Source organism: Anguilla anguilla, chromosome 9 (genome assembly GCF_013347855.1).
Source record: "Anguilla anguilla isolate fAngAng1 chromosome 9, fAngAng1.pri, whole genome shotgun sequence".
In the NCBI taxonomy this organism is placed as follows: Eukaryota; Metazoa; Chordata; class Actinopteri; order Anguilliformes; family Anguillidae; genus Anguilla; species Anguilla anguilla.
This window is the reverse complement of record NC_049209.1, coordinates 25870093-25885172: the sequence shown is the minus strand read 5'-3', so window position 1 is coordinate 25885172 and position 15080 is coordinate 25870093. Positions and strand designations below refer to the sequence as shown.

At 42.8% G+C, this 15080-nt stretch overlaps 1 long non-coding RNA gene across 1 annotated transcript; it reads left to right on the top strand.

The window, feature by feature from the left end:
* The first annotated feature begins 10012 nt into the window (after positions 1-10012).
* LOC118235532 lies at positions 10013-13116 on the top strand. Its single transcript, XR_004766871.1, has 3 exons — positions 10013-10609; positions 10742-10854; positions 12627-13116. It is a non-coding gene; the product is annotated as an uncharacterized LOC118235532 (long non-coding RNA).
* Positions 13117-15080: the final 1964 nt, after the last annotated feature.

The following is a 15080-nucleotide window of genomic DNA, read 5'->3' as shown; positions in this document are numbered from 1 at the left end:
AGTGGAGTGTGTTAGGGTCAGAGTGAAAACCTAAGGGGAGGGTAGATCTCCAGGAACAGGGTTGGTTACCGCTGATCTAGGCCATTTAAGTTTCAGAAGTTGAAATGATAATAGATTTTTTAGGCCATATTAGAAATGACTGAATAAACTGAATTGTACTGACTAAAACCTGATGTGGAGCTTGATGAACTTGGATTGGAATTGCAATGGTACATTTCATATGTCAAGTGCTTCCTCTGGCCTCTGTTACATCATAGGGGTCCTTGGTCTTGTGGGTATTTCACAAAGTGGCATAAAGGAATTCATCTGCCTATTTTTGGAAATATGTGCAATTGGATGAAGTGGTCTGTTTGGAGGAGAGAGCCTAATATCACCTGGTTTTTGTTTTCAAGGTAACTGTGTAATCAACTGATTTAATTGATTGATTAAGTCCTGAGTAACAACAAAAATCCATCTCACTATGTGGCTCTCCAGGACCAGGGATAGGGGTTCCTGTTATACCATGAAGTTGTTGATGCATTTATTGTGCAATACTATTCCAGTCACTGGTGCCCATTTTGAAGTTATCTCTGCAAAATGTTCAGTAAATTGAAAGAAATATACCCAATATACCATCAGACATGGTACCCAAACTACCAATTTGGGTTGAAAGGTACGTAGCATTTCTTGAAATAGGCATGTCCTTGCTAAATTAGCTTGCCTTTTTATGGATCAGCCACAAGAGGGCAGGCTTGGCTGACACAATCCCAGTTACTTTATTGATAACTTCCTGTAGAGTCTGAAACCAGTGAAGGTAAGAGCTGGTTTCTACATTGGCAAATCCTGCAAGCTTTATGTGTCACAGATCTGAAGTTAGCAGTAAAATGACAAAGCGCTGTCAATATATTTACTCTTGAACATTTCTGTTTACATTTTCATAGAAACCCCAGAACTGTGGTTGAATTAGTTTCTCTCTCCATATCTGCACCAAGGCAGAAAATAAAACAGCATTAGTTTTAAAAAAAAAACTGCCCCGTATAAAACAGGCTTGTTTCTGGTCATAAACATGCCAATAGCCGGTTATTGTGCACCATTAAATTATATTGTGGTTCTCGATTCTGTTCTGCCCGGGACACTGCGATTCGGGATAAACACCCGAGCGTTACTCATCGCGCGCCTCCCGGAATAATAGCCCCGCTTCAGAACGCGTCTCCGTGCCGGACTCTGTTTTTTAGCTTCCACTGCCCTCACTCTCCGCCCCCATTAGTCCTCTATCTAATCGCCCTGATTCCAATACCCACTGCGCCCCGGCAGCCAGCGGCTTTTGTTCTTTTACAGCCCCCGGCGGTGTGATAAGATGTGCCGTGTTGTGATCGTGTTCTTTTCCCCATCCTCAGGGTTATGTAAGTTGATAATGCCGTGGCGTGAACCTGCTCGGTGTGTATGGAGCGTCTCTTTGTGAGTCATCCCCCCTTACCTCCTTTCCTATTGCAGTCATATGGATGCAGGTATTGCTTTGAGCTGATAAGCCCGTCCCCCGTAACATATTTCCATCTTTGCGCTTGACACCAAGGACAGCTTTAAACTTAGCACGATACAGAGTGAAATGGTTTTTTTTTTAAATAGCTGTTAGTATACATGTTTATTTGTGATGGAAGTTGTGATGAAATAGCGAGGCCTTCAGGACCGGAGAATGGAAATATTAATTTCAGTCTGCAGGTCGCTTAGATGCTTTGGTTATTTACACTGGGGAACCTGTAATTCATATTGAAAAATAGACACAGGCTGGTCCATCTGCTTGATCTCTTTGCTATGTTGAAGTATTCAGGCCTATAATAACTTGCAATCTTATAAATATGAAATATGAGATTAATTGGAAAAAATATCTTGTGCATGTGCAGTCATGGTGGGAATAATGAGTGTGTGCATGCATGCGTAAGTGTGTGTGTGTGTGTGTGTGTATATATATAAATTCTCACGACAATGAGCCAAGACCTTTGTTTACCTGGAATTGCTTTAATGCGCTTCAATACTTTTTGCAAACCTGGAGCAGGTAATTCTGGTAACCAGCGAGTAACCAGTGAGCCGGCAGTCCACTATGAGCAGCTGGAAAGGGATTCCCCCTGGACCCAACTGGAGTTAAAGATTATCCTGCTGCTTGTGTCGATATCGCTGGAGAGGTACTGGTGCCACGGCAGGGGAAAGTGGTGTGAGGACTGGGTGAAGGTGCACACAATCAGATGTAGGGGTTGATTAAGCAACCAGGCATGGAAAGCCAGTTTTATGGCAAATCGGTCCAGACATCCGGATTAATTCTCCTGTTTCTTTTCTCTTTTTACATCCCATGGGATCTTGAAAAACCAGTGTGAGGGAGGTCATCACAGTGACCCTATTCCTGTGCTTGGAATTTATATTTTAGTCCACATGGAAGAGTGCTCCCTACTGGTCAGCCAGCACCTCTTCAGGCACCGACCTGGTTATCTCAAGAGCTCTCCTATAAAAATACTATTCAAGCCCACATCTGCTTCAGCAGCTTGACATGAGAAGGCTACAGGGCAGTACGATTGTTGTCACGTATCTGCCTTGGTGTTTGTGAGCGATCTCACCTGAGCTAACGAACAATTTTGCGTGAGGAGAAGTTGTGCTATGACGCTTAGCGCCCGCTCACGTGGACCTCTACGTTTCCCATGAGGCCTTGGGGGGTGCTGTGCCCTTGTGCTGAGAACCGCAAGGCCCTGTGACCGTCACGCCTGGGCCGTTTCGGGCAGCCCCGAGAGCCATTTGTTTGAATTGGTTTCCTTGGAATGAAGGGAGGGCAGTGATTCAGTGCGGTTAATTGCCCGGCTTCGTAATGGCGGTGCTGCAGGAAGTCTCGGAGCCTGACCCGTCCCGCGGTCTCGCGCTGGAGAGGGGGCGCGCCGCAGCGGTCCGGCGGCTCGGCGCGGAGAACGCGGACGCACGTTCGCGATTCGTATCCGCACCAGTCGAACCTTCCCGTGTTGTTTAAGTAGCGCCATGGGTTTTGTCGACAATGTCGTGGAAAACTTTAACAAGGCGACTGGGTGAGGTAGAATTTGGAATCGTGTGACACTTCACTCTTGTGTAAAAGAAAAAAAAAACACCTACTTGTGACTTGTGAAAAGATGGCAGATATCCTCCTGATAAGGCCTTTATGGCCCAGCAGTGACAATAAAAGAAATGTGTAAAAGAGAAAGCAAATAAAGTTTTGGGAATAAAACCTTAAAGGGGCTGTAAAAATCTGCGATATTGACATATTGCTGCGGATCTCATTTCTCCGTGTGTGGGGGTGGTCAGCAGAGGTTGCACGGAAGGTCAAAGGTTACTGAAGGGGATGTGAAACCCTGACTGCCTCCCACAGTGAGGGAGTGCCTCATTTACTCTTCCTCTTCTGGGAGAAGGTAAACAGGCTCAAATATTTTGTTAAAGCCATTAGCAAATTTATCCAGGTTGACTTGGTCAGGCCAGCATTCATTGTTTAATATATACAATCCATTTATACAGCAGGAGATGATTTTTTTTTTTTTTTTTTTTGTGGCTGTAGAAATTTGGATGAAGTACCGTACTCAAGGGTCCAATGACACTTCTGATGGAGAAGACCAGTTCCCCATGCATTATAATACACTGTCGGCCCAAAAAATACACTCTACTCTGCATATTACTGCAGAGAATTTACCTTCCGCTGAGTGCTAGATGGGTTTGAAGAAAGTGTGTGTGTTTGCACTTATGTCAAAATATTTGTTTGTTTTGTGACATCTCTGGTGTTTGTCTTTAGTGCAGACTTCAAACTTTATTTTTCTGTGGGAACTGTACAGTAGCTTGCGGTGTGCTCTGTTTGTTGAAGGCAATATGGACATTTGGTTCAGAGAGTTTCTTTTAAAGGGAGAAGTGCCTGTGTGCATTTTGTATCGGAGTGGCAGTAGTACAGTATTGATTGGGACCCCTGTAACATGTCCTCCTAAGACCCAGCAATTCATATTTGTCCCCTGCATGGGACAAGAGTCTGTGGTCTCAACAACCATATATTCTATTATGCTGAAACCTACACTACACTAAAGGGGCATTCAGCGAAAATTAAATAAATCATATTGTTGAAAATATTTTCACTGCAACATTTTTTGGCCATCCAAGACACTTGTGTAACGTCAACATCAAAATATTTAAACTTTTCTACCAGGTGATGAGGATAGGGCAAGTCACTGTACTATGGGCAATTTTCAATCATGGTATGTGTAGTGGTTAGAAGACTGGACCAGACTGGCCGTGGACTGCAATATCTGGTGTTACCCTGATGTTCAACACTTTAACAATGAACGTCAGCTGCTTCTTTGTACAGCTACCTGCACTCCCTGTATAAGGCTGTTTGTTACGGAGACTTTTCACCCCAATACACACGCATGCACACACACATGCTCACACACGCTCTCCATTTTGTGGTTCATTTTCCTCTCTGCTGGCCCTTTTTTATGATCTTCCCATGTGCTGCTGTCAAGGATAAGGCAATTAGTTGATTGTAAAGCCATAATCTGTGAACTCTGCATGTGACAAGGGCTCGTTGCGACTGCAGCACCCTCCTTTGATTCCTGCGACATTCCGAACAACAGCCGGGGCGTGTCGGGGTGTGAGGGGAGGGGCTACGGCCGAGGCGCCGTGCTCTTTACCTGGGTGTGGCGAAGACACCTGTACAGCACTGCTACACGCCAACAACCGGTCCCTTGATCACAGGTTGTTGATCCCTTCTTGTATAGGTAATGATAAAAGCGCTGCCTGGAACTTTTGTATTTGACAGGGTCCCCTTGCTGAATTTTTTATTCTTCCTGTAAAAAGAGCATCCCCTTGTGGATAAGCACCCACCTTTACAAACCTGGGCCTCGGGGAGGTGTCCTGCTTGTGGAGGGAGATGTGGCCTTGCGCAACTGCTCTGTGAGTGTGGAGCTCTGTGGAGTGAAGCAAAGCTCTCCTCAAACCATGAGGGAGGTGGGCTCAGTCTGCACTGTCGCGCAGGGTAACAGTCACCAGTGGCAACAGCGTTCTCATTGTCTCGTTTTTCATTGTTCGGTGTGACCTGTCTTGTATATGATGGCTAGAAAAGTCAGAGACAGCAATGTGTGATAAAGTCTAGCTGTCTGGAGTTGGCTGAGTTGGCTGAGTTGGCTGGAGTTGGCTGGAGTTGGCTGGAGTCGGCTGGAGTCGGCTGGAGTCCAGTACCACGTACTGGATAGCAGGGCTGTTAAATGCATCTTTCATCGATGCAAACTAATGCATCTACGCAAACTTTCCCTATGGTTTGTTTGCTAAAGAAGGTTACACTCCAAGAACCAAAAAATAAATCAATCTCAAATATAGTATAATATTTATACATAAAATCTTATTTATGTTTTTTTTTTTTTGCTAAATAAAACAAAATGTTGCCTGATAGGTCAGACTGTTTGACTCATTTCAAGATTTGCCAATCAGGTGAGAATTTCACTTGTCAAGCAAACAATAACTTAAAACAAGCTACTTGAGATAAAATCAACAGGGAATTAAATGTGCTCAACTCAAGCATATTTATATAGTAATTGGGTTTTGAATCTCTGTCTTTTCTATTTGAGAGAAAAAAGTTTGAAGTTTGAAAGATTTGAAGTCTCATTACAAGACTAACAAACTTGTTAATACAGACTTTTTTTGCAGTGTACTAGCTGCATTACATGATTTCATGCCTTCTGTACCTGCGAATAGAGTTGGAAGATTTCTCTTGAAATAATTAAACTCAAATATTCATTTATTAGACTATGTATGAACGGAGAGATGGGTTTTTGATTGGAGGTGTTACTCAGGAGCCAGCTAGGTAACAAAGGAGGTGGAAGAGGACTATGCGGAGATAACCTCTGGAGGTCAGATTGTTCATTGTAAAATGTTGTAAAAATGATCTTTTATCTCTGTTAGGATGAACCAGGTTTCTTCTCCACTCAAGGTCTGTGAGGCCACAGGGAGCAGGCCGAGGGGAGGGGAAGGGGATTTGGGGTGTGCCCTGAGTTTAGGGGTGCGAGCTCATTCGGAGTAGGTGGTGCAGTACGTAGTATGTTGGTGGTATGTAGTGCACCTACATAGCAGTCCCAGGTGGGTGGTGGGATGTGGGGGGGTGGGAGGGGCGTGTGTTTTCTCCTTCCTCCTTCTGCTGAATACCTGCCTCTCTGGCACGCGGAGGAGAGGGAGTGGGGGTTGCTGGGGTGGGGGGTTGGGGGAGTGTTCAGTGGAGCAGAAAGTGAGGAGCATGTGGCTGAATCCGCTTTAGCCCTGTGTTGAAATGCAGGTGGAGGATGGAGCAAGAGTTGAGCAGGGGCGGAGGGGCGGAGGAGCGGAGGGCCAGGTCGCGGACGCGCTGGGGTCGGCTCGATGCCGCGCGCTGTGACAGCGGCGAGGGCCCTTTTTCCGTCAGGATGACTCTGGAACCCGGGGTTAATGTGGCGTGCCAGAGACAGAGATGTGCTCATGAATTCATTGAGGAGCGGTGATCAGAGGAGCGTGAAAATGGAGAAGACGGAGGAGGCGCGGAGGGCAGAGTTCGCTCTGCAGGGGGGAGGCAGGGGGAGGGGGTGCGCGATGGGTAACTTGATGATCTGGGCACTTTTTTTGGCACTCGTGCTCATCCCGAAACGCTGATCGAAACCGTGCCAGCCTGACCCCTGGGGAACTCCTTACTGTGAGTTAACCCGGCCCAGTTATGCCTAATCCGGACCGGGGAAAAGAAGCGTCTTGCCACATGGAAAGCATTAAACAACTGCTGACTCATCCAGACCTGGCTTGCAACACTCTTTCGTGTCCCTATTTTCTATTTCTTTAGAAATTCAGAGCATCAGGAAGTTTCAAGTCTTTTCTTTGTACAAAATGTACTGCACTCTCGGTCCACTGACTGCATTGGGGCTCCAAATATGTGTGTTTAAATATCCACGTAATGTATTGTGAAGTACATTAACCAAAACACAGAAATCTACGAAGGTCACATACGGTATATTTTTCTTAATGTTTGTAATATATGAAAACGTTTTATGTGTCATACATGTTGTATGTTTACATGTTCTGTCTGGCTGTGTGTGTTGATTATTGCTGTGTGAGTCTCGCATGCCCGTTGTTGTGTAACATCCCCTAATATGGCCTTAAGAGAAGTGTACCACCTAGAGACAGAAATGCACATCACCGCATCCTCCCTCCTCTGTTCTTCTCTGTTCTCTCTGTTTGTTCTCATTAGATACCTGCACAGCATAGAACCCTGCCTGTTATGCCCTCCTGATTCAGAACACTGACACCCATATTTAACATTTCATACAGACATGCCAACAGGCTTGCCACCCAAATAGCTGTGCCAATCTCATACAGATGCTCATCTTTGCAACTGGAACACTGGATACACTGGCCGGTGTGACGTATCTTTATTTAATATCTGTGTGACCGCGGCAGAGCACAAGGTAACTGCAGGGGCTTAAACTTGTCAGAGTTAGACAGGACAGACACTGTGGTTGATTGAGTGTGAAGCCTTTCTCTTTACTCATGTAATAATAGATAACTCTGGATTTAACATTAGGTGGCACGGGGCCAGGTGCTTGTCCAAGTCTGAAGACCTGTCGAAAAAACGGATGCTGGGGAACGGGAAAAGCTCAGCGGACAAAAAATGGTTGTGTCATTACAGATTACTGACATGTAGTTCTTTTCGTATGCATATTGTAGTTTATAGTTGCTCTGGTTGCTTACTACTTTATTGAGGTGGATAATGTCACTCATATTTCATACAGTATATACACTCACACACACACATACGTATATATGAAACAGTAATTGTAAGATCCATATTGATAGAGCTGTACGGTAAACTTGAGCAGGTATTAACTGCAGTCCTTTTGTTGTGATCAATTTAACTGCTGTTCTTTTGTCTCAGTGAATGGCTCTAGATGATTCATGCCCTGTACCATTTCCTTCTTCCACTGCCGCAGTGTTTGTCTTCTGAATGTAACATGAACTGATTTATCAGATAAACTTCCTCCCAGTCATGACTCAAGGAAAGATTGTTCATATGAAATTAACTTGACCCTTTGCTTCGAGTTATTCACAAAGCTCATTATAAAATATTAGCTACTCTATTTTTGTTATGCTTTTCTCTATGATGTAACTGCCAGGCTATAATTAGAGAACTGTGTGTACACACTGTCATTTTAAGATGATAATTATGCACTCCTACGCCCATCTGTTCATCAGAGTCAACAGTTCTCATTCTAGAATATTAATAAGCAGATATTTTCTTTAATTATATTTAAAGTGACGGAAGATGCATTTAAGTTCTGTTATAGTGAAACAACTTTATTTAAGGGTCATATGCCTGAAGTGCTGATTGTAGCCTTATTGCATTATGATCATATGCAGTAAATATGGAGTGTACTACCTGTGGCTTTCACTCCTCCTTGTCTTGTTCATTCAGTACAACACTGGGCACTGGTGTCTTTGGTACAGGGAAATATGCTGACTTCTCTCATTCTCAGTTACTCATTAATGATTTGTAAAAAAAAAAAAATGAATGCATAAAGTTTCATGTCTGGGGTAGATAACCTGCTACTGTTGCTGTCACACCTGAGAAAATAAATCTTCGGAAAAAAAAAAGCTCTCGACACAAAAGGTCATTCTTGCTTGTGCTGCCATCGAATTCTGTACTTCCTGCTGCGTTTATGGGCAGAATAAACGCTCCCTCTGGGCAGGGGGCCGGTTCACTGAGGTAGGGCGATTTGATGATGTCAGACAGGGGCGCAGCCCTGAGGTCTGCATCTTTTTGATGACGACTCCCCATTTTCAGTAGTTGTCGTGTACATCGAGCAGGCGCCAAGAGAAAATGCACTCTGACCCAACAATATCCCCAAAACAGAGCAAATGGAAACATTTTTATCTGGGTTTTGGCCACTAAATTGAATGGCCAGTAAATCTGTGTACAAACACCTATGTTCATTTTGATTGGAAAAGCATTAGAAGACACAAATACAGTGCAGAGCACAGTACAGGTTCAAAGCAGGCAAGAGTGAGCTCCGTGACACATGCAAAGTATGTTTAAAAATGGTACTCTGTGCAAACATGACGCAGGCAATGTATCATCAAGGACAGGACATGCGGTTAAATGTTGGAACAGTGACACCATTTTTCTTGTTTTGGCTCTGTACTCAAGCACATTCGATTTGAAATAAAACAAAGAATATGAGGTTAAAGTTCAGACTGTCAGCTTTAATTTCAGAGTATTTACATTCATATGATCCGTGTAGGAATTACAGCCTTTTTTATACTTAGTCCCCCCATTTTAGGAGAGCAAAAGTAATTGGAAATTATTAGCATAAAGTGAAATAAAGTCATCATTTTAAGTACTTGGTTGCAAATCCTTTGCATTCGATAACTGCCTGAAGTCTGTGACCCACAGACACTGGATAACTGCCCTGGTGATGCTCTGCAGGCTTGTACTGCAGCCATCTTCAGTTCCTGTTTTGGGGGCGTTTTGCATTCAGTCTTCAGCATGTTCAGTCGGACTCAGGACACGTGATTGACTTTTCATTTTTTGGCTCTGAAAAACCCCCTGGTTGCTTTAGTAGTATGGGGACATTGTCCTGATGCAAGGTAAAGTGTTGTCCAATGAGTTTTGTGCCATTTGTTTGGATCTGAACTGTTGTTTCTGTACTCTTCAGAATTCATCCTGCTGCTGCCATCAGCAATCACATTGTCAATGAAGACAAATGAGCCAGTTCCATCGGCAGCCATAGAGTGCCCTAGCCATAGCACTACCACCACTATGTTTCAGAAATGAGGGGGGTGCTTTGGGTTGTGAGCAGTTGCTTTCTTTTTCCACACTTACCTCTTTCCATCACTTTGGCACAGGTGAATAGTCATGTCATCTGACTGTTTTAGTCTTTGTTCCGGTACCCTAAGGTACTTTTTAGGGAGTCTAACCTGGTCATTCTGTTCATGAGGCTAACCATTGGTTTGCATCTTTCTGTGAACCTTCCGTGGGTTTGCTGGTGTAGTCTTCTCTTTATGGTAGTCTAACACATCTATACTTACATTCTGGAGTATGTATAAAAAAAGACGATAATTCCAAAATGAATCACCAAATACAATGCCCTCAAATTAGAGCTGATAGTCTGCCCTTTAACATTATGTTCATTATTTTATTTCACATGAAAGTGCAGAGCCAAAACAACAAAAATTATGTTTCTGTTACAATACTTTTTCCAGACACATACAATTTGTACATTGTTTCAGTGTCAGAGTTCCTTTTAAATATCAGAATCCATGAAGTGAATGGAAATAATAATTTAAACTAATTTGTGTCCTACTACAGTAACAGTCAAGAAGGTTCAAACCTTCAAGAACACACCGAGGACACAGGAGTCAGAAGTTCCCCGTTCCTGCACCTATCAGGGATTTATGTGCATGAATAATTCATGAGATTTATTTTGCTGACAAAATGGCCGTTTGCGAAATTGAGCCACTCAAAGTTTTGTGTTCTTTTCCACGCTTAATGAAGCCGCGCCGATACGTTGTGCTTGAGGGGGTGACCAGAAGCGGTTTCTGAAGATATTCATGAGCCACTGAGCTCAGTTATGAGGTAAATTTGATGCCATAAACCAATGTACCTTATTCCCTAGTGTCCCGCCCCCAAAGAGGCCTTACAAATTCCTTTCTGGGGTTTGGGTCCAGGGTTCTGCAATTGTTTTGTGCGCCTGTGTTTGTTCACCAGGTTCCCAGTGAAAACACTACGCCTCTCGCCGCTCCTAATGGCCGGCCAGCGTGCCCATGCATACATAAGGCCCCTGCATGCCCAGCCCCCAAATCGCAGAGCAAGCCATGCAGGTAATTACCTCTGAATTTATAATCTAGTGAGGGAGAGAGAGGAGAGAGGGAGAGAGGAGAGAGAATGAGAGAGAGAGAGAGAGAAAGAGAGAGAGGGAAAGGGGAATAGAGGTAGAGGGAAAGAGAGAGAGAGAGTGAAATAAGAAAGAGATTTAACTTTTAACATCTCCTTTGCTCAGATATTGAGATAAATTATTTTGTAAGTTTGTATATGCCTTTAACTATTGCCCTTGTCAAATGTTGAACAGTTATATTTCAAAATAAAAATAAAGATGCAAAAAAAAAAAGATTTTAAACAACTTCTCATACAAACCATAATTGCCTATCAAAGAGAGGGAGAGAGACTACATTAAACATCGCTCTCACTCCGTGATTACTCAGATTACTTATAGTCCTGGCCTCACTCATAAGCATTCTGGCTGTGTTGTCTGTTTACTTGTTTGACCCAATGTGACCCTCTCTGATGTGTTAGGTTCTTCCCGAGGTATCAGAGAGGGAAGTGGGTGTGTGTGTGTGTGTGTGTGTATGTGTGTGTGGGTGTAGTAGTGAGGGGTCGGCGGAGATGTTACCTTTCAGCAACTGCCTCTGCGTTAGACGAGCAGTTCTGGGAGAGTGAACTCCCAATTCGCTGGCACCCCCCCCCCCATCCCCCTGTCTACCTCCCACTGCACTCTTCCTCTTTTCACCCAATGCAAATTCCTCAACACTGTAAATTTGTTTGAAGACAAACGGCTTCTTCTCATCTTGGGTTTATGCACTGTTTGGCCTTCATTTGACACTTATTGTGTTTTTTTTTTTACACCTGTGCCCCTGTATTCTGATGCTGAGCATGCCCTGAGCCATAATGGCCGCTTTCCATGTTTGTTTTTACACGTATGAAGTTGGCTGCATATCGCCTTTGTGAAGTACTTTTCACAATATGTCAACGTAGAGAGGGGTTTAAGCCATGTGCACATTTTCTGACGCCATCCTTGTTTGGTCTGTGGTTTGCTGAGCTAACAAGTACAAAGGCTAACGGATCGGCCTTTCAATATGATTTTTTTTCTGAAGTATGGTCATACTTTCCAGTTTGTTACAAGCATCTGGTCACTGTACAGTTCTTGTAAGTGTGTGTGTATGTGTGTGTGTGTGCATGTGTGTGTGTGTGCGAGTGTGCATGTGTGTGTGTGTGTGTGTGTGTGGGCATGTGTGTGTGTACGAGTGTGTGTGTGTGTGTGTGTGTGGGCATGTATCCTTCATTGCTCCATGTCAGTCTTCTTGAATGGCTCTGAACACACAGATTGCCTCTCAAAGACATTTGATTTTTTAATCTGCTTGAGTTGCTTAACTTGAGAGGTTATAATGTATTTCCAAACAGCATCTGCCAACATCAATCGAATGAGTGGCATGAGATAGTTGTACAGTTTATTGTGATTTGCATGTCCCTGTGAACCACTTTAATTGGTTAATTAAATTTTTTTTATTTTGGCGCGTGTTAAGCAATGGCGCAATGTTTATTTTAACAAAATAAATATTTGCCCTGGATCACTATTGCAAGCATAAATATTTTCAACATAGAAAAAGGTTTGCAAGCATACTTGTAATTTATATTTTTTTATCTTAAATTCTGAAATTTATTTATATGAACTGTACTGTACATTTTTTGGTTCTTTGGATCCAAATTCAAAATGTGTTTTTAGATTTCCAAAACTATATGGCTCTTATTGCCAGATAGAGATTGAGAGAGATTTTTGTATGATATTATTTGCTTATTTTTCTCTTTCCTGGATTAGTGACCCAGTCAGCACTTTTTGCCCAAAACCTTGACCAAGAGGTATAAGACCTGATCTTGATTTTGAGGCATTCTTGTGTCATGTATTTAAGGCTGCATGTAAGTACATTTCTGCTCACTAAGAACAAGACTGAAAACATATTCCAAGAAGATGGGAACTGGTGCCCTGACCCTATTGCTGTGTGCTTTGTTCCTCACTAGGTGGCGCCAGTGAAAAGAGATGTAGTGACAACTGTAAATTTGCTAGGTCCACTGGGATTATTCCAGGTGGCTCACAATCATTTAGTGCCTCAACAAAAGCAGCACTGTCCCATGCTTCTGGACAGGGACTTGAGATCCACTCATTCATTCCCTGTATACCAATAAAAACAGGTGCACCATCATGCAAATGGCTAGCTGTCTTATAAATGGAGACTGTCTTCAACCATCAGAGAGACCTGGGCCCTTCCTCTTTTTTTGCCTGGTGTTTTTAGGAACAACAAATGATCTCTCTCCACATACACACACACACACACACACACACAACACACACACGCACACACACACACACACACACACACATGCATGCACACGCGCACTCATACATATACACACGGCCCATACCAGTGGTATTTATTTTTGGCTTTTCCCTGTCAACGCCCTTTTGGAAACAGCAAATGTCACAACAACACTCGTTTCTGAACTGCAACTTACAGATTCACTGTATATGCACTAACATTTATCTAATTCTTGGAGGTATCTTTTTTAAATTTTCAATTATTTGATTTTTCACACTGTATCTTAGTCTAAGTATTGTTGACCCCACCTATATAGTACTTTACAAATTATCCATAGTCCTAAGATGGTGGTGATTGACTATAGAAAAAAGAATGGAAGGAGGTGTGAACCCATTATTTATACAATTCCCCTGAATGAGTACTTCACCACTTTCCTCCCAACAGACCTGTGGGGTTAAGCCACCTTCAGCAAAGTACAGAGAGAACCTAACTGCCACATCAATCTAACGGCACCTTTTGCTGTCACGAGCGCACACACACAAACACACGCGCGCGCACTCACACACACACCTTACTGGAGAAATAGCTTGGTTATTCTGCAGACTCGCGGTGTGTACCTTGAAGTTTTTCTTTCATGATGCGTGTAAGTGCTTGCTGGTTAGCTTTCTTTGCGTCACAAGGTCACACACAGTTTGCAGATCCAGCAGCTACAGTAAACCCCCGCTCCGTCTGAAAATAAATATGTAGCTTCCCTTTTGGCTTGAATACAATATACTTCTAATTATTTTAAGCTGGCTTTAATATTTTATTCTGTTACTTTTTATGCCTTATCAATTCCAATATCCTGTCATTGCTTTAATGTCTCTTGTCACAATTTAATTCCTCCTGTCATGTTTTTAATTTCTCTAACATTGTTTAATTTTGTGAAACATTTTGTGCTGTACAGTAGGAAACATACTAAACTATTTTTAAAAAAAAAATTTAATTATCAATCTGTGATATGTTTAGCATTTAAAGCCCAGAGTGACATTGTTTCATACTTTTAATAATTTCAACTGAAGAAATAAGAATCTCAGTGTGGTTATATTCATTGAAAAGCTCCCTGAAGATCAACAAAGAACAAAGCTGTTCTTGCTAATCAAGCTAAGGATGAATGGCTCAAATGAACAAAGCTTTTCCTTCACAAAGAGACTGATGAACTGTTGCAACAATGTATGCTGTGTGACTGGCATTGCTCAGCTAGCCGGGTGTATTCAAAACGTGCTGTAATTTGCCTGGCCCTCTCTCTTACCAGAGATAGCCAATGTCGTGGTGATGAAAGGTGTGTGGGAGTGAGATGGGGAGAGTCATGTCAGAGAGTACCTGCAGCAATGGGTGCCGACTTGTAAGCACACATCTTAATGATTCAGTCAAATCTGTGCTAACGGATGCATCAGCACAAATGTGTTTCCACCTCATTAAAAAAATAAGCACAGTAGTGCATCGAATGTTTCATTTAAATCATCGGTTTTAAAGATTGATGCATAATTAGAAAGCTTGCGTCATCAGATGTGTGTTGTCAATGTTTCATGGCTTGGCAACTAATAAAGTTTGTTCAGAACACAATGCGACTAAAGTTGTCTAATATAATATAACACTAAAACTGTTTTCCTCATTTCCTGACAAGTTGCCTTTTTTGGGTATGCAAGGCTATTTTTGATGCGATGCCGATGAATGTTAAATCACACACCCAGTGAGTGTTTGAGATGTGCCCAGGTACAGTATCTGCAATAAATATTCTCTCAGTATTCTGTTCTGTGTTGGAAAAGGCAGTGCTGCTGGCTGCGTTTCACTGATCGGATCAGTGATAATCTGATAAACGAGCTCAAACCCACCGTGATCTGACACGAGCCTACAATGGGAATAAGGGGAAAAAATGGAATCCATAACCGCAATACACCTCTTGAACTTGTGGAAGC